This window comes from Pinus tabuliformis, chromosome 7, assembly GCF_031772625.1.
Source record: "Pinus tabuliformis cultivar Carrire ecotype Pingquan chromosome 7, CPIR1, whole genome shotgun sequence".
Taxonomy (NCBI): Eukaryota; Viridiplantae; Streptophyta; class Pinopsida; order Pinales; family Pinaceae; genus Pinus; species Pinus tabuliformis.
The window spans coordinates 1,584,185,069-1,584,210,952 of NC_142293.1; positions in this window are offsets into that span (position 1 = coordinate 1,584,185,069).

The window sequence follows — 25,884 nt, forward strand, 5'->3', positions numbered from 1 at the left end:
GTAATTTGGGAACAAACCATTAGAAACACTCGGGAAACAATCCTAACGGAAAGCTGGAAGGACGAAGACTGGCAGGCATCGAAAACGGAGGAGGAAATCCTGAAAAGATTAGAGGTCAGACAGAGTATGGTAAATGGGGGTGTTTCAAAAAAAGAACAGACCAAAGCAGTGGCCGAAAGCAACCAATACCGTCACCCCCCACAGGGATTCATAAAGCTAAACTTCTACGACGCTGCAAAACACAACCCAGGAGAGGCTAGCATTGGGGGAGTCTTTAGAGACGCCGGGGGCAACACTCTAAGAACCTTCGCAATGGACTACGGGGAAGCCTCAAATAATGAAGCCGAGCTGCACACCTTGAAACGGGGCTTGGAAATTGCTCTTCGGGTCAATTTCAAGCGTCTCCAAATCGAGGGGGACTCGAAGTTGGTGATAGATGGTGGGCTCCAGTATTGCAGCAATAATGCTGCAACTCTTGGGACTCCTGTCTTTACTTTTATCAACCCGGTAGTTCGTAACAAACTTGGAAGCGATGGTGATGTATGCACAAGTACTAGCTCTTGCCGCAGCTGTCACTTGGTTAGCTGGCACAAGTCCGCTAGGGGCTCAAGCCAACTTCTATGAGCTCTTAGAAGAAAATTTTTAGCTGATGGATGAAAGCTAACTCAAAGGAAGCTAATCTACTTGCAGAAAGGAACTGAAAGCCAAAAAAGAAATGCAAACCCTAGCAAACCCTAATTCTACCAGCTAGTCCTACTGATGCAAAGATGAGAATAGAAACTACTGAAAGAGATGCCATTACTTCTATGAAGGTAAAATACATGTGTCTAGACCACCTCTATCTAAAGAAAACACCTTTTTGTATTTTTGAATCAGTTATTAGAATTATCATGCATGTGCTTTTAACTGGCTTTTTACTGTGCAGGGGTGGATCAAGGAGGAGAAATGCTTGGAAAAGGTTGGGAAGGTTCAGAGAGGGTCTAAGGAGTCCCTAACATCCTTCTAGAGAGTTTCACAACGTTTGGCTATCAGGAAACCTCATTTGTGAGCTTCTACAGGAAGTCTGCAGGGGTTCTACAGGATGTTCAGGAATTTCTACAGGATGTTCAGAAATTTCTACAGGATGTTTAAAAATTGGATTTTGGAGGATGGGTGAGTGAGGGAAGATGCATGAATGGATATGGAGGTAGGATAGGGGTCTGGAGTGGCCCAGGGACTGGTGGATGGAGTGGTGAGAGGATGTGGAAGGCTGACTTGGCTTAGAGAAGGCTAAGACAATGATTGAGCAAGAAGGTAGGGTTACGTGGGCAAAAGGACAAGTGTGAGACGAGGAACCTAGCTAGGAGATGGAACAACTGGCTCTGATGAAGCTTACGTGGATGAGAGAGTGGCTGAGATGCCTTGTACAATGTACGTTTAACCGAATCAACAAAGTCTTGCAAATAAATCAAAGCCCTAGCTAATGTAATCTAACTATCAATAAAATGAATGAACAACAACTTTTTGGAGGAGAACCATGTATATCAAAGATGCAATGAACCATTTTAGAGATCTAAACACATAACCAACTTCTGCAATTCACAACAGCACACTCAGGATTGCATGGTAAAGCAAACTAGTGTTTTTGTTGGGACAACACTGTTTCTTCAATTCCAACCCCTGATCCAATAAGGATGAGGTGAAACCGAGAGTGGTGTTGACCCTTTTCTTGGACCACTTTCCTGTTATTATCCTACCAACCTATTTTAAACATCTGAAGCAATTCTATTCATAAGCAGTGACCTATTTAACCAACACAACTAAATCTGCTCAACAGAAATACGTTTCAAATGCATAAAAGGAAACAACGATGCATAAAGGAAAAGTAACAATACAACAAAGGAAGCCCTAGGCTCTCAGGTTGGGCCCAACCCTGAGAGCTATGGCTCCTATAGAAAACTCAGAGTTGATATGAAATCGGACTGCTTCCCATTATCAAATAATAGTCATAAGTTCAAGAGTTATGCCAAAATGGCTACAAGAGAACAACGTAAGGCCAACAACACTGTGGTGCAAAATATGCAATGGTTTCAAAAGTCCCTTACGAAGGCTGAGGCCTTATCATTTATACACCACGAGGGCCCTAGCTGGCCTCCTAAATCTATGGGACTTGGCTGTCCAAACTGTGAGTAGACAGCCTCTTCCACAATTTGCTTGGCTGCCTTCTAGATTCGGTTCTGGTGGCCTTTGGAGCTCGGAGTTGGGGGTGAAGATCCCAAGGAAGGGTTATTTAATGCCATAGACAACCCCCCTACGAATCCTCACCTCAAGCTTGGTTGTCTTCTACCCCATAATTGGTCGGTTTTGCTCCAACATGTATCCAAAAAACCTGAAATGAGCACATGTTAGCCACCTAGGAAGAGTGACTATCCTTATTCGTACAAATGACATAAACATACTGAAAAATAATGCATAAGCTATGGAAAATGAAGGATTGAACAAGGACTGAACAAGGATAATTAGGCCAAATGAGCCCAACAAGTTACCAAAATTGGGGCTCATCATCACCCCCCTGCTAAAAGGGTTGCTCATCCTCTGAGCAACTAGTCCAGCTCCTCGTCCTTCATTGCTTTGATTGCCACCCTCACATCCCAAGATTTTGAAGTAGTATCCTCCTCACTGTCATGGAATCCGGCTTTCCTTTCCACCTCTTCCCACTGTTTATGCTCTTCTTCTTCTGTTCTTCCTTCTAACAGTCCCAAAAGCAGAGGTGGACTTAGCTTGAGGCCTATCCAGCTGGCCTGGAGGTTCTGCATAGCCTTCTTGTAGAGGGGCACTTGTGCCACGGCCTCCCTCATTCTAGTTGGAGTGTGATATTCCCTGATTTTGAGGCTGTGGGAGAATGTGTTCCACCTATGGGTGCAAGCATGAACACAATTGTCCCCTAATAATCGCTCCATATTCTCGAAGTGTGCTATGGCCTGAGCCTGTCGATCCATGTACTCTAATAATGTCTGAGAGTTGGTTGCTAGGTGCTGGTGAGCAGATATCAATGCTGTGGGGTACCCTGGCTCTGCTCTGATTAGCAGAGGTTCATGTAGTTCTCGGTCCATAACACTTCTGACCTCTGCCGCTCTCTTTTCTTCGTGGTTTAACCAGGAGGTCATTGCCATCAGCTGCATGTCCCCCACTGTTGGGTTGGGGTCCCACAAGGTTATATTTGGAAGGGCCAAATTATGAAGGTAAAACTCTAAAAGCTTAGCCTTGTCTTCCGATGAACTGTTGTTACATAAATCCACAAACTGTTGGGGGTTTTGGATTTGGGAGATACCTCTTTGTGCCAGTGTGTTGATTTGGAATTGCAGCCACTGATCCCTTAAGTATAGGCCATAGGATTTGGCCGGCTGCCTACATTGCAGAGCTTCCATTGCCCAACTGGCCATGCAGGCCAGTTGGGCCTCCTTTTCTTGCATCTGCTGTTGCAGATATTGTATCTCTATGTCTACCTGCAATTCCCTTTCCCGCAGCTGTCAGTTTAGTTCCTCGAGATCAACTTGCATTCCTTCTTTTTCTTGAGGTTCTGTTGTGGTGTCTTTGTCCGTTGTGTCCTCTTCTTTCCTCTGTCCCTATAGAAGTAGCTACTGTCTAAGCAGCTCATTTTCTTCCCTTAACTTGGCCTGTTGGGAGCTTTCCACATGCCTCACTCTTGCTAACTCCCTTTGTGTTTCCTTGAGCCTCTCTTCTAGAGGCCCTATATTTGCTACCCCCTTGGATTTAGCGATCCTCATCCAAGTGTGGGTTCGTACTCTTTCTTCATCTAGTGCTAGAAACAGTGGCACTGTGAATTTTTGACGAATAATTTTTCCAGTCTCCAAAAAGTTATAATAAGAGCCCAGGCTGGGCTAGGGGCTATGTTCCAAGATGACCCCGGTCTTCTACTCCTCCTGTGGTGATGTGGCTTCTCTTTCCTCCATCTACTCAGTTTCTTTTAGCCGAGCCAAAGTTTCCTGTAATACAGTCTCGACATCCTGTAGAGAAGCTTCCTAGTTCAATTTCTCCATTCTTTCTCTCCATGAGGATGTTTTCGGGCTCCCCCGCTCATAAGTAATGGATGCCTTGGAGGGGGACTTATCCCTTGGTGTGGTAGGGGTATCCACAATTGTGATTGGCTCTTTTGATGGAGGTTGGGGTCTGCCAGTATTATTCTCACACTCCTTCTTTCTTTAAAATACAGAGGAGTCTCCCTCTTTTGTTTTTCCTTTGGCTTGGGAGAGGTACTTAGGGTGGCCAGCATAGCTGCTGCCTCCCTAGCTAGGATTTCGGCCGACTTTTCCTTCTGCTATATTTTTTCTGGACTTCTTGTAGAAAGACCTGTAGTGGCTGGTTTTTTGCTTCCTGTAGAAGCATTTTTAATCTTCCTGTAGAAACATCCTTCCGGGTTCCTGTAGAAGCAAATGGCACTGCTTTAGTGTGCTTGGCCGAGGGTGCTTTGTCCTTTCGCTTGGCTGAGGCTGCCTTAGGGGTGCCCTTAGTGGCTTGGACTTCCTCAGTCCTCTCTACCCTGCTTTGTAGCCTTTTCTCTCTGGGCGTTGGTGTGATTTTACCAACCCTTGTTTTGGTAGCTTGGCCTTTTTCTTGTGGTCCTTCTTGTTCTTTCTTTGGTGTTTTGCCCGGGATTTCTTTTCCTTTAGCTTTCTTCTCTACTTGAGTTTTCTCCTTCTCCTCGCTGCTGGAGGGAGTGAGTTCCTCGGCCAAAATTCGAATGTTGTCATCCTTAGACATATTCCGAAAGATTTCCCAGGAGAGAGGGACCGTATAAGTGTGGAGTGCATCTTCCACGAGGAGCTTGATAAGCCCATGATGGGCTAGCTGGTCTGGTGTCCCCTCTCTTAGTTTGGTGGCACACTCAATCATGGATTGTAGAAGGAAGTAAGGGATGCTCAATTTTTGTTTTGAGGGTAGGTCCATTTGGTGCCTGAGTTCTGTGAGCAACCGGAAATGATAGCCATACACGATGCTAAATCGCCCCTCACACGTAATATACTTCATAATTTGGAGGCTAACTTCACTCTAGAACAGTTGTAGGCTAGTTCTTCGAACTCCATTTTTTTCCTTTGAATACTGTTCCTCTGGCAAGAAGAACTCTTTCTTAGCTTTCTGACCCAATTTTCTCTCCTCCTTATCCCAGGGTACCCCCATCGGTAGATCAGTTACTCTGCTAATGAGCTGTGGGGTGAGTCTGAGGGTCAATCCTTTGATGTTGACAACAGCCAATGTCTTTGACTTCGGCTTCAAAGCCCTTAGGAATTCCTCCATAATTTCGTCATCGTGACCTTGAATCTTGTCACAGAAGGATATCCAGTGTGCACGGGAAAACAAGTCCACCACCTCAGGGGTTTCCCGTAATTTCTTGGAGTCTGAAGGTTCTTTCCGAATGAACCCTCCCGGCATGGTAAAAACTCTGTGTTTTTCCTGTGTTGTTCTGAACTTTCCTGCTTGTGGTCCGAAGGGGGACTTCGGGATTTCTCTACAGAGCATAGCTACGTCTCCGTTATGCACACAGTCATACAAAATTCACGATTTTTCAGTGAGCCTTCCCGGTGTCTCAATTTTTTCTACAGGAGGGCTTTTAATTCGAGACCCTGGAGAAAATCTCGTATGCAGACTACGAGGGCAATTCAGGCAGCGATAAAAACAGCTTTGAGTTCACATTTTCCTGACCCCCTTAACACGTCGAATTCACCACCTTTTAAATATTTTGCATGGGAGAGTGATGTTCAGGCCTACCTCATTTAGAATTGCCACCTTCGACGTGAACAGTCCAAGCTTCTTCGTATGCTGGATGTCTGGTAGCGCAGCTTCCTGTAGAATTCGTGCACGGCTTCCGGAGGACGCTACGGTGGTTTTGGATGAGTCTGAGCAGCAACAGGACGTTGGAATCAGCCCGAGAACTCGGCTAACAACTTGCAGAGGAGGAGGACGCGTACTCGGCTGCAAAATGGTTGTGAATGGAATGACTGCAGTGTATCATCAATTATGCCACCAACCGATTTTGAATTGCTGCGGAATTCATGGCACGGGTGTGAGCTGTCCCGGTCGATCCGTTGGCCGACGTCACAGCGATCATTCCTCGGCGTGCCCCTGACCACCGAATCCTTCCCTCTGCATTTACCGCCGCCATTCCTGTCATACTACCGCTTCTCTCCGACTGGACACTTCCCACGTGTCAATTTCCCATCTTTTCGACATAACAAAGTTCAGTCGGATCCTACGAGGCCATCGGACTGGTTGTGGTGGCCAGTTGCTTGGCTACCGGACTTGTTCAATCCGTCCATTCTCACAGTCATGCATATTTAGAGTATAGCTTATGTAATTTGACGAAATAAGGTTAGGCACTTACCTGTGCGACTATGGACATGGTTTTTTCAGGTTCTGGGACGAGGAATGCTAGATCTGCTTGCTGCTGCTTCACATGCGGGTGTTGGAGCTCCTCTTCATTCGCTACTGCCGGCTACGAGACCTTGAGACCCGATTTCCTGTTGGTGAATGCTGCATGCACCGGTTTCATGAGCTGCTGGTGTTTCCATGGCATGTTCTCCAGCTGGATCAGCTGCTACAGGATTCCTGTAGGACATCCTATAGCCGTTTCTCCTCCTGGGGCGCATGCTGAAATACATGAGGTGCTTCACAGGTGCAGGGTCCTGAGGTCACCTTGATAGGTAAGGTGTGCGAGCCTCTGCATGCTTCATTCCCCACTTAAAAACAATTTTTCTGAGAAGACAGGGTTCTGGTATGACTGCACAGGTATTCGATCAGATGGCAGCAATGGTGGTTGAAGGAGGTTGACCAAGCGGAGGATGGAAGGAAAGAGTTGTGGCATGCCTCCTTAATGGACTTCGGGCTTCAAATTCTTCCCCATAATCGATTTCGGCCTGTCCAAAGGCTCTACAGGAAGTTTCCTGTAGAAATACAGAACTTCCTGTAGAAAGTCCTGTAGCTTCCTGTAGAAGGTTAAACCGTGACCAAATTGAGTCCAGACCTTGGGAAAAATGAGTGTTCATGGAGGGAATGTATGTGAGGTTGCCTGGTAGCTTGATAGGGACCCTTGCCCTTGAGTTGAGAGGCCTCCTTTTTTCCCATTGTGTTCCTGCAACCTGCAACAATTTCTGGAGATTAAACTTGTTTCCTTCTGTTTCCTTACATTTTCTTTTTTCAAGAGACAGCAAGAGCGTCTCAATGAGGTTTTCGTTCCTACTATCTGCCTTGGGCGCCTCAGAGAGGTTTTCACCCAAGGATCTTTTTTTCCAATTTTTTAGAGGGACAACAGGGTGCCTCAATGAGGTTTTCACCACTACCATCTGCCTTGGGCGCCTCAGAAAGGTTTTCACCCAAGGATATTTTTTATTGCATTTTTTTTAATATATATATATATATATATATATATATATATTTTTTTATTATTTTTTATATATATGTTCCTCATGATGCTCAGGGGGTTCCCAAAACAGAGGCAGAACCCTTTTCTATGATCAGCACTGATTTTTCCACCGTTTTGATGAACTCTTACCTCCAAAGAGGTTTCCTGTAGATCTTTAGTCGATGCCCATTGACTAGCATGGGGATGGCTTCTTCATAAATGGTCCGGATAAGGACAGACCCATTATCATTACACTTTTCCACTGCATATGGTCCCAGCCATCTTGTCCTCAACTTTCCCTTGAAATCCTTATATCTGGAATCATACAGCAGCGCCCAATCTCCCGGCTGGAATTGTTTGTCATTGTGATGCCGATCATGCCATATCTTCCTTTGAAGTTGAACCACTTCTGAGTGGAGGAGGGCCTACATTCGGTGTTCATCTAACCCATTCAGCTGCAATAACCTTTCTTGTTGAGCATGGCTGAGATCTAGGTCCAGCTGAGCTGCCATCCTCAATGTGTTGTACTCAAAATCGATTGACAGCAAAGCTTTCTTCCCATAGACCAGCTCATAAGGTGTGAAACTGGTTGTGGTCTTCCAAGTGGTGTTGTAGGCCCAGGTGGCCTCAACCAGGCAATCTGCCCAATCCTTTCTGCTGTTGCTCACCACCTTAGTCAAGATCCCCTCTAATGCTCTATTGGTGACTTCCACCTGCCCATTTGCTTGAGGATGATATGGGGTGGAAGTCCTATGCTTGATCTTGTGATGAGCGAGCAAGTCTTCAATTAAGTTGGAGGTGAACTGGCTTCCTTGATCGGTGACTAACTCTCTTGGGTAGCCAAATTTGTAGAAGATGTTTTCTCTCAAAAATTCAGCCACCTTTTCTTCTGTTGTTGCTTTGATTGCCTTGGTTTCCGCCCACTTTGTCAAATAGTTTGTGCACACAATGATGTAAGACCTTTGCCTTGAGGGAGGGTTGATAGGACCCACAAAATCCATACCCAACTTTTCAAATGGCTCAAGAGTCACTTGAGGTTGGAGAGGCATTTCATCCCTTGGAGTCGGTTTCCCCATCCTTTGGCATCGGTCACATTGGCTGATATATCTCCTGACATCTTGATGAAGAGTGGGCGAATAGTAGCCTGCTTGTAGGATTTTTAAGGCAGTCCTCTTGGCTGCGAAATGTCCTCCACAAGGCCCATCGTGATAGGTTAGGAGGATGTCAAAGACTTCCTCCTCCCTTACACAACGCCTTAAGATCTGATCGGGGCCAAGTTTGAACAGGTTGCCCTCGATCCAAGTGAATGAGGCACTCTTCCTCATGATTCTGCTCTTCTCCTTTGAGGATAGATTGCGGAGGGAACTGTGCTGAGACCATATAGTTTGCTATATCAGCAAACCACGGAGAGAGTACTGAGATAGCAAACAGGTGTTCATCTGGCATCTGGTCATCCACTGTCCCTTCTTCACCTGCAGGGAAATCCAATCTAGACAAGAAGTCAGCAACAACATTTTCTTTACCTAGTTTGTCAACGATAGTCAAATCAAACTGCTACAACAAAAGTAACCATCTAATAATACGAGCATTCACATCAGGCTTATTCATTAAATATCTAATTGCAGCCTGGTCAGTATGTACAAATGTTTGATAGCCAGTGATGTAGTGTCGGAACTTGTTCAGGTAATGGACCACGGCCAGGAACTCTTTCTCAGTTACAGTGTAATTCATTTTTGCCTTGGATAAGTTTTTGCTGACAAAGTATATGGCATATGGAAGTTTTTCTTCAACTTGTCCTAAGGCTGCCCCTATGGCTTTGTTCGAGGCATCAGTGTGGATGTGGAAAGGTAGGGCCTAGTTTGGGCCTCTCAAAATTGGGGTGGACACCAACTTATCCTTTAATTCATTCAGAGCCCTCTGACAGTCGTCAGTCCATTTAAACTCAAAATCTTTTTCTAAGAGGCCAAACAATGGCGAGGCTAGCTTACTGAAGTCTTTAATGAACCTTCTATAATATCCTGCTAAGCCTAGGAAACTCCGAACATCTCTTACCTTCTGAGGGGGTGGAACCTTTTTGATGATAGCAATTTTATTAGGATCCACCTATAATCCTTGGCGGGAAATGGTATGACCTAACACAGTCCCTTCAGTCATCAGGAATTCACATTTTTCAGGGCTGAGGGACAGGTTCATCTCAATGCATTTGCTCAAAACTTTTCCCAGGTTGGACAAGGCTTCTTGGAAGCTCGACCCGTAAGGAGTAAAGTCATCCATGTAGATTTCTACCGAATCATGAACCAACTCGGCAAAGATGCTCAATACAGCTCTCTGGGAAGTGGCAGGGGCATTGCATAGCCCAAAGGGAAGGACCCGGTAGGCGAAGGTACCCCATGGACAAGTGAAGGTGGTCTTATCTTGGTCCTCCGGGCTGATTTGTATCTGATTATACCCGCTGAACCCATCTAGGAAAGAGAAAAATTTCTTTCCTGCTAGTCCATCCAACACTTGATCTATGAACGGTAGAGGGAAGTGGTCTTTCTTGGTGGCTTTGTTCAGTTCTCTGTAGTCCACACAGATTCTCCACTTCCCATTTTTCTTGGGTACCAACACCAGAGGAGAAACCCATTCGCTATCCGAGATGGGGTAGATGAATCCTACATCCAACAATTTTTGCACTTCTTCTTTAACAATGTCTTTAAGGGCTGGATTCATTCTCCTCTGAGGTTGCCTGACTGGTTTGCAGTCCTCCTTAATGTAAATATGATGGGTACAGACCGAAGGATGGATTCCTTTCATTTCCTTGTAGCTCCAGGCAAAAACCTCCAAACGGCGGGTCAAGAGGCTACATAGCTCCTTTTCCTGAGAGGGAGAGAGAGAGGCACTGATCTTTAAAGTTCTTTCAGGGCCAAACTCCACATTCTTAACTCTAGGAGTGGTCAGATTAGTTGCACCTAGGCCCATTAAAGCACTAGCTTGGGTATCTTCCATCAAATCTTCCAAGGATAGCGCACTGGGGGAAGGATTCTGGATCAAGTTTTCAATCACATCATCTTCAGTTTGAGGACCTCCCCTGGTGGCTTCCACTGTGCATAATGGTGCAGAGTAGACCTCATCCTCCTCTCCTTCTTCCAACCAGAGGGGTAAGTCATGTTCTAGCAGAGGTTGGGCAGGACGGTATAGGACCAACTATTTGGACATAGGCCCATTTTTGATGGTCATGCTTCCTGCTCGACCGCTGATGTAAGCATCCGTAGTAGCTAATAAAGGGCTTCCCAAAATGAGGGGATATCCAGTGAGTTTTGCCTTTGGCTGAAGGACCAAAAAATCTGTAGGGTACTCCCAGGAGTCAACAGAGACCAAGACATCTTCCACAATCCCTTCGGGAGTCACAGTGGAACGATCTGCCAATTGAAGTACTGTCGAGGTTTTCCTTAAGGAACTCTGAAGGTTGAGTTTAAGCATGGTGTCCCTGGTCATCACATTAATGGTAGCCCCTAGATCAATCAAGGTGTGGGGTATGATGGTGCCATTGATGTGGACATCAACTACAGGACTCCCAGGGTCCAAATACTTTGGACAGATTACTTGCCCCAACATGAGATCGGACAGTTGTCCTATGACATTGATGGTTGAGGCATCTTTCTTTCGCCTGCCTGGGTGTCTGTAACACTTCTCCTTAATCAATTTGTTGTATATCGGTACATCTTTTATGGCCTGGAGAAGTGGTATTTTTACACACAACTGCTTGAGTTCTTCCAGAAGCTCACTCTCTTCTGGGTTGGGTTGTGTGGTTACTGCAAGTCGCTCAGGAAAGGGTGGAATGGCTTGGGGTTCACTTTCCTGTTTCTCTTCCTCCTCCTCTAGGGGAGGAGGTTGGCGCTCTGGAAGGATCTTTCCAGATCGCAAGTTGATCTCCTGGATCTCCACAGCATAGGTAGGGCATGTTGTCTCCCCAGTATATACCTGCTGGGCCTATCTGTTGTTGGGGTTCGGGTTCGGTTGAGCAGGCATCTGGGGTAGTCTTGGAGGAGCAGGAGGTAACGGTTGTGGTTGAGCTGGTGGTGAAGGCAAAATGGCTGGAGGAGTGTTGTATTGGGGCCTCCACCTCGGTTGAGGTGCATTCCACTGAGGTTGTGGCTGGGCATGAGGGTGAAACGAATGAGAAGGAGCTTGAGTATGGTATGGAGATGGATAAGACCACGGAGGAGGTGTGGACCAAGAAGGATGAGCAGGGGGGCCCCAAGAAGGTATATGAGCGGATTGGTTGGGGTTATAATAAGCTTGGGATGTCCCTTGCATCCCCTGCTGGTAAGGTCTAGGTCCATGTGGCCTCCTTTGGTTGAGGAAGTAGAGAGGTTTAGTAGCTACCTCAGTCCCTAAATACATGGCTTTAAATCCAGGCAAGGTAGGGCATTGGTTGGTGGGGTGATCTTCCTCACAAACGAAACATACCTCTACTGAGTGAAATGGGCATTCATTCTTAGGGTGCTTCCTCGTGCATCTAGGACAAAAAATGGCCAAAGACCTCTCAGCTTCCTCCTTCTTTTGCTGAATTCGAAAGGTATCAAGTTGCATGGCGATGGTTTGTCTCATTTCACTCTTGAGGTCTTCCATCTGGTTAACAAACTCATGCTTGGAGAAGGTGGTACTAGCTGAAAGATGATTCCCCCTACCTCTCTTCCGAGCCGCCCTAGAATGGTTTCTAAACACGGTCTTGATATCCTCATAAGGTCGCTGGTAGATGTCTCCTCCAGCCAGCATGTTAAAGGTGTCCAGAAGGTCTTCAGGGACTCCTCGGAGCAGGACCAGCTTCAGAGATTTCGGGTCAAGTGTGCACCTGGCCCATTTATAACTGAGTTGGAACCTCTCCTCATAGTCTTCTAGAGACTCATCGCTTCCCATGGTCATCCGAAAGATTTCTCCCTTGGTTTCCCTGGACCTACAGTAGTCCCGATATTTGGCATTGAAAGCTTGCTGCATTTGAGCCCAAGTGGTGATACTATTTCCAGGTAACCCCATGAACTAGCGTAATGCTGCATCCTTGAGAGTAGAGGGAAAGAGTTTCAACTTTTTCTCATCCTCAGCATAGTCATAAGTTTGACAAAGGACAACAAACTCAAACAGGAAGGTATCAGGGTCTTCAGTAGTCAATCCATGGAAGTGGTGTAAAGCTGAGGGACTTATGTTCTTCATCTTCATGTCCCCATTGGTCTCCCGGATAGGAAAGACACCTTCTATTCTCTCATCTTCTCTTCTATCATTTCGATTTTCAGCCATGGCTTCAGATGGAGTGTTTTCTAACTCTTCTTCTGTTATAGGATCTTTGTATATCTCAAGAGGTTCGCCTATAGGTTCTTCTGGCTCACTGTCACCAGAGAAGAGAGAAGGTTGACTCAGTGATGTGGTGGGGGTGTTGGGTAAGAATTTGCCGATTTTATCTCTGTTCCTACGAGGCATGAAATGGAAAGACTTTTGCTTGCTTTTGTTTTTTTTTTTTCTCTTTCTGTTTGTACCTGCAAAACTGAAACAGATGGAATGGCAACTAACTAGAAACTATCTTGCAGAAATGAAAATGCGGAATTGAAATGAAAGCAGGAAAGGACTAATCTACTCTGCTGAAATCAAATTGCAGGAAGGAAATGCTAGACTATGCTTGCAAAATTGAAATTCTATCTTACGCTTGCAGAATTGAAAGTCTAATCTATGAAAGCAGGAAAGGTCTACTTTACTTTTACAGAAATGAGATTGCAGAATGGAAATGAAATAAACTACTTAGTAGAAAACGAGAGTAAAGAAATAGAAGAAAAGCAGCAATCACAAATACTCTGACGCTTCCCCGGCAACGACGCCAAAAAGATGGTGGGCTCCAGTATTGCAGCAATAATGCTGCAACTCCTGGGACTCTCGTCTTTACTTTTATCAACCCGGTAGTTCGTAACAAACTTGGAAGCGACGGTGCTGTATGCACAAGTACTAGCTCTTTGCGCAACTGTCACTTGGTCAGTTGGCACAAGTCCGCTAGGGGATCAAGCCAACTTCTATGAGCTCTTAGAAGAAGCTTTTTAGCTGATGGATGAAAGCTAACTCAAAGGAAGCTAATCTACTTGCGGAAAGGAATTGAAAGCCAAAAAAGAAACGCAGACCCTAGCAAACCCTAATTCTACCAGCTAGTCCTACTGATGCAAAGATGAGAATGAAAACTACTGAAAGAGATGCCATTACTTCTATGAAGTTAAAATACATGTGTCTAGACTACCTCTATCTGAAGAAAACATCTTTTTGTATTTTTGAATCAGTTATTAGAATTATCATGCATGTGCTTTTAACTGGATTTTCACTGTGCAGGGGTGGATCAAGGAGGAGAAATGCTTGGAAAAGGTTGGGAAGGTTCAGAGAGGGTCTAAGGAGTCCCTAACATCCTGCCAGAGAGTTTCACAAAGTTTGGCTATCGGGAAACCTCATTTGTGAGCTTCTACAGGAAGTCTGCACGGGTTCTACAGGATGTTCAGGAATTTCTACAGGATGTTCAGAAATTTCTACAGGATGTTTAAAAATTGGATTTTGGAGGATGGGTGAGTGAGGGAAGATGCATGAATGGATATGGAGGTAGGATAGGGGTCTGGAGTGGCCTAGGGACTGGTGGATGGAGTGGTGAGAGGATGTGGAAGGCTGACTTGGCTTAGAGAAGGCTAAGACAATGATTGAGCAAGAAGGTAGGGTTACGTGGGCAAAAGGACAAGTGTGAGATGAGGAACCTAGCTAGGAGATGGAACAACTGGCTCTGATGAAGCTTACATGGACGAGAGAGTGGCTGAGATGCCTTGCACAATGTACGTTTAACCGAATCAACAAAGTCTTGCAAACAAATCAAAGCCCTAGCTAATGTAATCTAACTGTCAATAAAACGAATGAACAACAGCTTTATTTGGAGGAGAACCATGTATATCAAAGATGCAATGAACCATTTCAGAGATCTGAACACATAACCAACTTCTGCAATTGACAACAGCACACTCAGGATTGCATGGTAAAGCAAACTAGTGTTTTTGTTGGGACAACACTGTTTCTTCAATTCTAGCCCCTGATCTAATAAGGATGAGGTGAAACCGAGAGTGGTGTTGACCCTTTTTTTGGAGCACTTTCCTGTTATTATCCTACCAACCTATTTTAAACATCTGAAGCAATTCTATTCATAAGCAGTGACCTATTTAACCAACACAACTAAATCTGCTCAACATAAATATGTTTCAAATGCATAAAAGGAAACAACGATGCATAAAGGAAAAGTAACAATACAATAAAGGAAGCCCTAGGTTCTCAGGTTGGGCCCAACCCTAGGAGATATGGCTCCTATAGAAAACTCAGAGTTGATATGAAATCAGACTGCTTCCCATTATCAAATAATAGTCATAAGTTCAAGAGTTATGCCAAAATGGCTACAAGAGAACAACGTAAGGCCAACAACAGTGTGGTGCAAAATATGCAATGGTTTCAAAAGTCCCTTACGAAGGCTGAGGCCTTATCATTTATACACCACGAGGGCCCTAGCTGGCCTCCTAAATCTATGGGACTTGGCTGTCCAAACTGTGAGTAGACAGCCTCTTCCACAATCTACTTGGCTGCCTTCTAGATCCGGTTCTGATGGCCTTTGGAGCTCGGAGTTGGGGGTGAAGATCCCGAGGAAGGGTTATTTAAAGCCATAGACAACCCCCCTACGAATCCTCACCTCAAGCTTGGCTGTCTTCTAGCCCATAATTGGTCGGTTTTGCTCCAACATGTATCCAAAAAACCTAAAATGAACATGTGTTAGCCACCTAGGAAGAGTGACTATCCTTATTCGTACAAATGACATAAACATACTGAAAAATAATGCATAAGCAATGGAAAATGAAGGATTGAACAAGGACTGAACAAGGATAATTAGGCCAAATGAGCCCAACAAGTTACCAAAATTGGGGCTCATCAATAGACATGGTTAGGAAGCTCCAACAACAACAACCAACAGAAAAAATTAGCAAAAGCTGGAGAACTGCTTGGCTCCTCGGCGAAATTTGGAAGCTCCTACCTAGAATAGACTACCTCCTCCCGACTCACACCAGGCGCATAGGTAACAAGCCGGCAGATTGGCTTGCGAATTGGGGCTGCCGGAATCGGGGCAAAGAAATCGACAGCAAAGGTCTGCCTCATCTGCACCAGAAGGAGAAATATCGACTTCAACAACTGCTCGACGTCCATAAAGGTGGTAAAGGCATGATAGAGATGAATGGTCAGGATCAGGCAGCTCGCAGCGGAGGCGGAGAAAATCTGCAACAGCTAGGAACGGACAGCACATCCGTGGGAACAGGCAGAGGGGAAAGGCATGAAAAAATCGGGTAGGTGATGGGGCAAGGCAGGTCTAGTCGAAGGGACGAAGAAGATGTGCGAACTGAGATAGCAATAAGGAAGGATCTGGAGCCAGCTCTGGAATTCGGGATAACGGATAGAGGAAGGATGACAGGTGGCATTAGGAGTACAAGAAGGCTATGGCAAGAGTAGCTGGAAGGATGTTGGAATAATGACGCATAAAGCGGGAAGGTCAAGTCACGCCACTTGCCGAGATAGGGAGGCCGGGAATTTAAACAGCCAAGTGGAGGCTCGGTTGATAGGACAACGAGTAATAAGCCTGAGGAAACAAATGGAAGGCTCATTCAGTTTGATAAGAACGATGAAGAAGAGCGGAAAGATGCTTGGTCACCTCTGCGACCAGCCCTCCCCCTTGGCTCCGGCAAGAAAAGGTGGTCGAAAAGCTTGCTTAATTCCCAAGCCCCAGGTCCGTGGTAAGATGGCTCTAAGGAAGATCAATTCTGCTAAGAAGATGGAAGAAGGCACCAGTAGAAATTCGAACAAAAGGGGCAGGAAGCCAAACTTTGACAAGCTCCTTCACCTGATAGATGGATACATGACTGACATTTCTCTTGAGGTCCGTTCTCTAATCCATGGGTGGGAGCGCGAGCTGAGGGAAATCAGCGCGAACCAAGAGATCCCCCGCGGGGATTGGGCAGTGATCATGGACCCCGACACCTCAAGAGGCAGGGACACGTTGTTCAATAAAACGCTCCAATTCTACTAGATCATGAAACATGTGGTTGGACAAGCCATGGAGGTAAACCAGGCTGTTCGTGAAGAGGAGGATGAAGAGAACAAACAGGCAGAGGAGCTCCTCAAACGCCAACTGACGGAAGAAGCGACCAACATAAAGAACATTCTCCTGAAAGAGACTACGGCTGTCCAAGTCTAGGCTGCCAGGAACCATTTGCTGCTAAAGGACTTGGAACAATTGGTGCTGGATCTCAAATGGGCCGTAGAGCAGAAGATCCTAAAGCTGGGCGCTAGCAACCCTAAGCTTGCCATGGGTAACTTGTCGGACGAAGATTAGCTATGTTTTGTCTTCTTTTGTTAATTTTGTTGATGAATCCGAAATGTATCTGGGTGTCGAGTTATGTTAATGTCGTTAGCATAGATTTTAATAAGCAAAACAATGGTTATGACAGGAAGAAGGAACATAACATTTTTAAATTTTGGTCAGGGTTTAAGGCCGAAAGGTGGCGATCTGGTTTCCTTCAGGTAGATCTACCACTTGAACTCTAGTATGCTGTAAATTTGTTGTTATCCGAAATGAAGAATGCCTAACTTTACAAAAATAAATAAATAATAGGATATCTGGTCAATAATATTAGATTGGAAGGTGATGAACATCCTCAATTGTGATGGGATAAATAAGGATGCAGAGCTCAGGGTAAGTAATGTAAGATCAAATTTGTTACAAGTGAAAATTATATTGATGAAATGGGGGTATATACAGGACCAATTTATGTGTGGGGTGTTTAGAAGCCCCTACATGTGAATGATGGATGCAATATTCATGAGGAGATAAAACCAATATCACTTAATCAAGGATGTGAAGTACTTCATCATTAATGCACACAAAGCTAAATTCAAGATCTCTTGAATAACTGGTAAACATGCTAAGAAATTAATAAATTCTACTAAGAAGTTGATATTTCTCTTATAAAAAGATAATAAATCGAGGGATGAATTTGTAAAATTAAAGGAAAATCTAAAAGGATGTAGTAAATAATAATAAAAAGATTAGAGGATCTTATTAGGATATAGATAAGCGTTCTAGAAGCTTAAAAGGTTACCGGCTACGAGGGAAATGGAGCAAGAAATAGTTTTTTTCGTTGAGTCCCCATTGTGAGAAATTAGGATTTACAAATAAATCCATTTTGGAAATGAAATCAATAAAAAAATGTTGCAACTATTAGAGAGGGAATTAATTCAACCACACACCACACCTTATGGGTCACCTATCATAATAGTACACAAGAAATATGGGACTTAGAGAGTGTGTATTGTCAATAGAGCCATGGATAAGATCACCCCCAACAACCAATACCCTCTATCAAAGAAAAATGTCTTGTTTAATTAGTTGGAACACATATGCAAAGTACTTGACCAAGTTGGATATCAACCTAAGATATCATCAGGCACAATTTAAAGAAAAATAATCTTGGAAGATTTCTTTTAAGGGCTATATGAATGCCTTTCGGTATATGTAATGCAACCAGTACATTATATTTTAATGAATGATGCATTGCATCCATTTCTAGATTCATTTATAATAATTTAAAAAGAATATATATTGGCTTATATATCTCCTTCGATAGAGAATATCTCACATCTCATGCAAGTGTTAGAGACCCTAAAAAATAACTAACTATTAGCAAATCTTAAGAAATATGGTTTTTCGTAGGAAATATGAATTTTCTTAGGAAAAGTGAATTTTATTTTTGGGGAAAACATGGTATTTATGAATATTTGTAACATGATTTATAGGTATGGATACACCAATATAGGAAAGTAGTGAGCTATAAAGAATAGGTATTAGGCATGTGAGATAGTTTGGTTGGTAGGATATCCTAGAATGTGAGAATTCTTGTTGGGATATCATAGCATGTAAGAATGCTTGTTGGGATATCATAGAATGTAAGAATGATTGTTGACATATCATATCATGTGAGAAGGCTTTCTGAGATCATTCCATAATAGCTATTGATAAAAGTTTCTAGCAGTGAAAGAAATAACATTGATATTTTGAGGAGCAAAAATGAAAGATTAGTTAAGCATGAATTTTCATGTTTCCTAATATATCGAATATTTTTGAAGTTGAAAAATGATTTTAATATGCTATGAGAGTAGGCTTGATTTAGGGTGGTAAGTTCATATGATATTATTCTTTAAAGGTTACTTGGTAGAGTCCTAAAATACCCTACTTATGAAAATGCACTATTTATTCTAGATGTTAAGACATGGGAGTAGCATTTGATGGGAAAGGACACCATCAACCACCTTATCATCGACCACTTTAGTATTTCTAGACCCAAAGCAAGCTTCAATAAGCTAGACACTACATGTGGCTAGTGTTTTTATATTAATTTCATCTAATTGCCAAATAAAAGAAGCGGAGAACTAATCAGTTGGTATACATGCTTCCAAGGCACCCATATCAATGATCATATCCATGGAAAAAATTATTCACATGGATCATTTCACCCATAGTGCATAAAAATATGAATACACAAAATATGATAACAATAAAGAGATGTTTTTGTGGCTACAAAGTTAGTTTCATGTAGAACAAGTGGCTACAATGCTTGTTTGGTGTAGAATAAGGTCATAATAAGGCTTACTATCTTATAAGGTCATAATAAAGTTGAAAATAAAAATAATTTCACACTTATAAGTCCATTTTTGAACTTGGTTTTTATATTTTCCACTTTTTCCCTTACATGATGTATATGGACAACAATAAATGATGGAACACACCACAAGAGAAGCCTTGAAGGACAAATTTTTTTCGATACGATTAGGTAATCCATTTATAAGTACAAGGGGAATTGAAGAAGTCATAGGAAATGTTAAAGTGTCAACATGATTAGCACAAAAATTAGAAAATAATTAGTGAAATATGTCGTTTGTTTGCATCTGAATGGAGAAAGGATACAAGGTCCTATCAAGAAGATCAATGGTCTATATTATGGTCCTCTCAAAGTGTTACAAAAGGTGGGTGATAATTTATTCAAACTTAAAATATACCCACATATTTTCATTTACATAGTTCTAAATGTGGAAAATATGAAAATCCATTAGCCTTCCATGTTTGACCAGGATATTGATGAGAAATTATCACCTACCATGGATGACTTAAAAATAGAAGCTCAATTAGGGTTAGCATAAGATATAATTTTTTAAAATAAGTCTAAATTAATTATATGGGGGAAACAAGAACTCTAGATAGTGGTGTTGAAAGGACAACCTCTGGGAATGGCCAAATGATGCTTCATGGAACAACTTCCTCATCTCCTTTAGTAAACTATCTTGGGGAATTTCTTTCCCTAAAAGTACTGATATGATCCAAAATGGATCATTATATAAGTTTCCATCTATTTTGGTACTTTCTTAGGTCAAAAATTGAAGTTATTAAATTGTAGGGTACATTTTAGGGGCATGTTTAACTTTGGTTGGTTGGGGTTCAAAGCCTTTGAGAATCCATTTTATTCCTTCGATGTCCATTTTTAGGGTTTAAATATTATGAATAAATTTCCCGTCCTCTTTTTGTTATTCTTCACTTCGAAATACTTTTAATGACATTAATATCCCCACAATCATAGTTAATATGTATAACTCACGTCTCTCATAGTTTGATATATCATATTGAGTAGCATGATACAAATTGGATGTGGCATTAGCTCCCATTAATCACATGTGAGGATATAGTCACATGTTGAGTTTAAGAATATTCTAAAGGGTTCAAAGACTTTATCTAGTGGGAGGTTGAGGCACACAAAAATCTTAGCTCTAGCCCTTGAAAGCTACAATGCCATGTTAGATATTAGGCCATTAGGAAAGGAAGGGGTTGCATCTTATTGTATGAAGTATTGTTACATAGCGTAATAGATAAGTAAGAGTGCGATATCGAAGTAGAACGAGATAAGTACATTAGGGGAATTTTCAGGTCTAAAATGGGTCTCGTCAGGAAAATAATAAAACAATATTAAAAATAATAAAATAAAAGATGAATTTTTAAAAAGATTAAGAAAACCACTATTTTCTATTGTATTTTCGACTTATCTCCTTACAGGTTTATTCAAATTTCAAGTGTCAGAGCTTATGGGATGTAGAATCACTTGTTGGATGTAGAATTAAATTTTGCATCTAACAAGTAAAAAATCAACATGCTTTTATGTAGACTCACAATTTTTTTTTTTTTGGTATCCTAGAAAAATCCAACAACCCACCTAACACATAGCTAATAGTAAAAAACTAGGGGTCTACTACCTTTCCGCCTCTTTGTAAAATGGGTCACAACAGAGGGGATTTGAACCTTGAATCTCTCAGTTTTCATAGATTTCACATTACTTCGATAACCAATTGAGTTGCACCCCTCGAACACACCAAGCAAAATTTGAAAATACATGAACACTTCTTTTTTTAATCTAAATTCATAATCTAAATTTGACATCCAACAAATTTCCACACTTGAAATTTGAGTAAATCTACAAGGATATAAGTCAAAAATACAATTAATAATTTTTTTTTTAATCTTTTCCTTCTAAAAATATTTGCACCGATGGATCACATCATCATCTTGAATCATATTGATGCTTTTAAAGTTGATTTTGTTAGTACACTTTTCATTTTGAGGCTTATTTTTTACCTCAAAATTCCCTTAAAGATCATGTAGTAGCCCTAAAGGCCACAAAATCCATGGAAACTACATAGTGTCTCAGATTTTCTTTGTATATGTGTTTCATAGTTAAGAAGAAATAAGCAAGGCATAGGCCTCACCTTCTAGCTGGAATTTTCTTGTATTGGAATTTCCTAGGTACATCTTCTATTCATTGTGTCAATGGTGCATTATTTTCTTGTCTTCTTTCATTTGAGCTTTTGTTTACTTAGTAATTCATGCATTAGACTAGTAACATCAAATATAAATCTTAAGAAAACACTACATAATAATAGATTGTGGAAAATGATAAGATATATTATGAAAAACTATTCTAGTGGAGTATACATAACAATTTATAGATCATTTTCAATACATACTTGTTATTCAAATATGACTTCTATGATTTTTATTTTTATTTTTTATTTTTATAGTATTTGTTTCACAGTATATTCAAATATGAAAAATAATTATTTTAATTACTAAACATGAACAAAACCTTCACTAGGTCTTCTAAATTTACATGTTCATGAAGTATAATTATACTAAAAGGAGCAAGGTGCATTCTACATATCATTGTAGGAAAGAATTGCAACATCCATGAGTAATGGTTCAACTCAAAATGGAAAAGGAAATAGAATTAGTAATATAAAAATGGAAATTATATATGTAGAGTGTATGAAAGAATAGAGGAGGAGTACACTCTAAGTAAGGGATAATTTTGGTTTACGAGAATCATCCCTATGGTAACAAGCAATTTCTTCCCTCACTGGGATTGATCAAGGTCTCAAATTTAGAGCTATGGTTAATTGAAGGTGTAAAAGATCTCACCATAAGAGATCTCATAGGGTATTTTTGGGGCCTAAGCCAATCTATCATGGTAAAATATATTAATTAGTCCTATGTGGGAAACAATTTCTAGATGTAGTTAACTTTCCACACTTTAAAGAGGTTTACTCTTTTCAATTTGAAAGTGAGATTGACAAGAATGTGATATTAACCTAATAGGTATGGTTTCAAAAGGATTATTTAGTTTTTAAGGAGTGCTTAGAATCATTCAATTCAATGTGATACCCTTTGTATGAGTTTTTATATGAGTAAGGATACCAAGGCTCCTAATTCATTATGTGATTTAAAGGTCGTCAGGAATTTTCGGGAGAAGATAAGGGTTTTCCTATTTCCCAATGCTACAAACCATATATCTTGGAGTGTTGAATATAATTGTTTGCATTTACATTAATAGAGGGTTGCTAAAGGATATTATTTTTGTTATTTTTGGGGATGAAGGATATCATATCAAATATTATGAAGATATCCATTTCATATGTATATTTTATCTTACTCAAAGTTACCTTCAAAGAGTCTACTAGAGAAGAGACATCCATTTTCCTTTGGCTAAATGGAAATGATCCATCTTAATTGTCAAAGAGGGAGCGAGACATGTTAGATAAACCTGAAAGTTAAGGTTTGATAAAGGCGGCATGGCTACTTTCAAGGAACCCTTGGTAGAATATCTAGAGGTTTTAAAGAAGTTAAGGTTTAAAGGGAATGAAAAATTATTATTTTTAAGCAGTATTGATAAAAAAATTAAAGGGGTATGGTTGATTACAAGTTTGTAGGTGGTACTCTATGATAGGTACTGAGAGAATATCTCAATGGAAGTGGTGGGAGCATCTCCAAAGGATTTTAGTTCCCTTGAAGATATCAGATCAAATTGAAGCTCATAGCATGGCCACAATATCAGACAACATGGTTTTGTTGATTATCATTAAGGTTGAAGTAGTTCAATTAGGCATTTACACTCCCAACTATAATTTCTTGTTAATAAATCATAACTATTCATTGAAGCAAATTCCTTTCCAATATTCCTAGAAAATCCTTATGATTTTATGTTTATAAGTGAATGTTTTAGTGGTCAAGTAAATGATGATTTTGGATCATGAATGATGAAGGCATATGAATGAAACATGCATTAATCATGATAATTCATTTTTAAGTTGTAATGATGCGGGATGAAGTTTGCATGAGTTAGAATCTATGTACTCAACGTTATCTCTAGTAGGTTTCTCATCCTCTCCACATAATTGTATGACTTGGATCTGAAGGTGTAAGAGGAAATTATGTGGTTGATTCTTAAATGGTCGTTGGGATGGTTTTGTTTTGAATCCCATTAGATCATTGACACCTCTTCATATTTCCCTTATATGGATTTTATTACTCATAAATAGATGTGTACGCTTTAATTTTGATTATATTATGTTAGTTATTAAATGGTCCCCCATAAGCCATGATGATTGAATCTTCATATAATTGTTTACTAATTTGTTTATGGTGACAATGTTAGCTTGGTTTGATTCTCTATTTTGATATTTTATTAACATGGAACTAGGTTTTCCTTAATTAATAGGAAAATATGTACTATGATATGAAAATATAGATTAATGTAAGAACTATGTGCATATAGATACATAGATAGTGAAAGAGTATAACCAAGTGGTTTGGATTTCAACAATGAAACCCTAATGGCTAAGAAGGTAAAGATGTAAAATCCACTTAACTTCCTTGAGTGTAGGTGTACATGGTTCTCAATTAAAATACACTTAGTCTATATTGATGGTTTTATTAAGGATTTCATCAATGAATTTTGGGAGGTAACCTTGGGTTTTCTTATGAGTTTTTCCTTGGGAAAATATTCTTAAAGAGTCATATCAATTGTTTGTCACCAATATTGATAGGAATTTGGCTAGTTTGAACAATAAAATCTTCCTTTAACACATACAGACCTAGTTTCATCCCCCAACCATGCTTAGAGATCAAAACCTCGTGCCTATTTTGTAAAAAATGACAATGGCACTCATAATCCCCTTGGAAACTAATTATCACCCACACATGCATATATTATTAGTTTTAGGCCTCATTTATGGCTCCTTATCCTTATCAAATTCTTTCAGCTCCAAGTCCCACACATTCCTCACCCCCCACCCACAGACCCCTTGGAAAAAGCCTTGGTCAAATCCTATATAAATATTCGTTATACATAAATCCTTCTAATGGTGCCCATATCACACCAACAGGCCAATATTATATAGAAATTGTGTGTATGGTGGCTCAAGGCTTTATTCATGGACGTCAAGGATTTTTCCACAACCCTTGACCTTGAGAATAGTCATTTTCTTCATAAAAACCTTATTTTACTCCCTAGCCATGATATAGGCTGCAAGAGCCATTCTTAGTGTCTAAAACATACTAATTGAACCTCACATTCCCAATTGAAGGAAAAATGTCTTCTTACATAGGTGTTATGTGGTGTTTCAAAAACTAATTCATAATGCTCCACCTCAAGAAGTCCAAATTGGTATAACCCTATTTGCCACTCCATTATAGTGAGAGAAGCCCAATATCAACTTACCTTAGTTGTTTGGGTTAAATGCATCTGCTTTCACCTTTTCTTTTACTTATGTGAGATTTATCCCATGTTAAAAGCTTCAAATTACATAATTGAGCAATTTCTTATAATTATTTTACCAAAATATTATAATTATGAGATAAAAATTATTTCACAATTGAGATAATTCTGAAAAAAATCATAATCATGAAAAAGGTTTCTAGAGTTTGTCATTCGCAAGGAGATAAACTTGACCCACTTATGTATGAGTTGGTTAAGGGTCTACTATTGTAGAAGTTTCCTAACTTCTCAAGCTCGTAGGTGTATACATACATTCTCCTGGAGGATGGAATGAGCCTTTATAATCTCACCAAGAGGAAAGGGGGAAGGGGAGGGGATCCAAACTATAGCACGAGAGTTCTACTGTCTTGGGAGAGGCGACCATACTGCAAGTTGGAGGAGATGATCTTTTGTTTTGATGGTAGACATTTGATGTAGTTCCATTTATGTGGTTAATAAAAATCTATGTTCCCTTCCTTACATGAATTTGTGTTCAGTATGATATATGATCGTATCTATTACTTTCGATCTGACGATCTTCTGAGGAAGATCAATTTTTGTCCTTGCTTAGTTGTGTTTGTGTGTAGGGATAGAGATATGGTGCAGACGTGTTGTATCTCTCGAGTGGAGTGTAAGATTTGCATCGAACTCAAAACCCTTCCCCTACATACGAGGATTCCAGGTGTGACGTCTTATCTTTATAGCATAGATCTGATTGCTTGTTGCATGCATGCCCATTTGGATTGGGGGCCACTATTAGATTGTATTAGCCATTATATTTTTTTTATGGTGATCTCAATTGAAATAGTAGAGCAATAACTGCTTGCATAATTAAATGCAACACAAATAATTCCTAAGAAACTTATGTTACTTCTTCACTATGGTTAAGGCCTCAAGTACCATAGGTGGTAGAAAAAAATCCTATATCTCAAAGAAAATTTCAAAGGTTAATTCTAAAATGATTCATCCATTTTCTATAGGATACAAATATTTTACTAGAATTTTTCCCAAATTTTCTAGAAACTACATAAAATCCTTATCAATTTGAATATATTTTACAATGTTACCACTATATATTACATGTTTTCTAGTTTACGAATGATTAATATTTTCTAATATTTTTGCACTATAAGATAAGTATGGTGCTTTAAACGTTTCCCTGATATTCATGTTGGTTTCAATATCCAACATAGAGGCATAACATCCCTTAGAGAGGATCTATGTGATGTTTCTAGGCCTCGTTCATGGTATTTGATACTAAAAATATATTTTTATGGC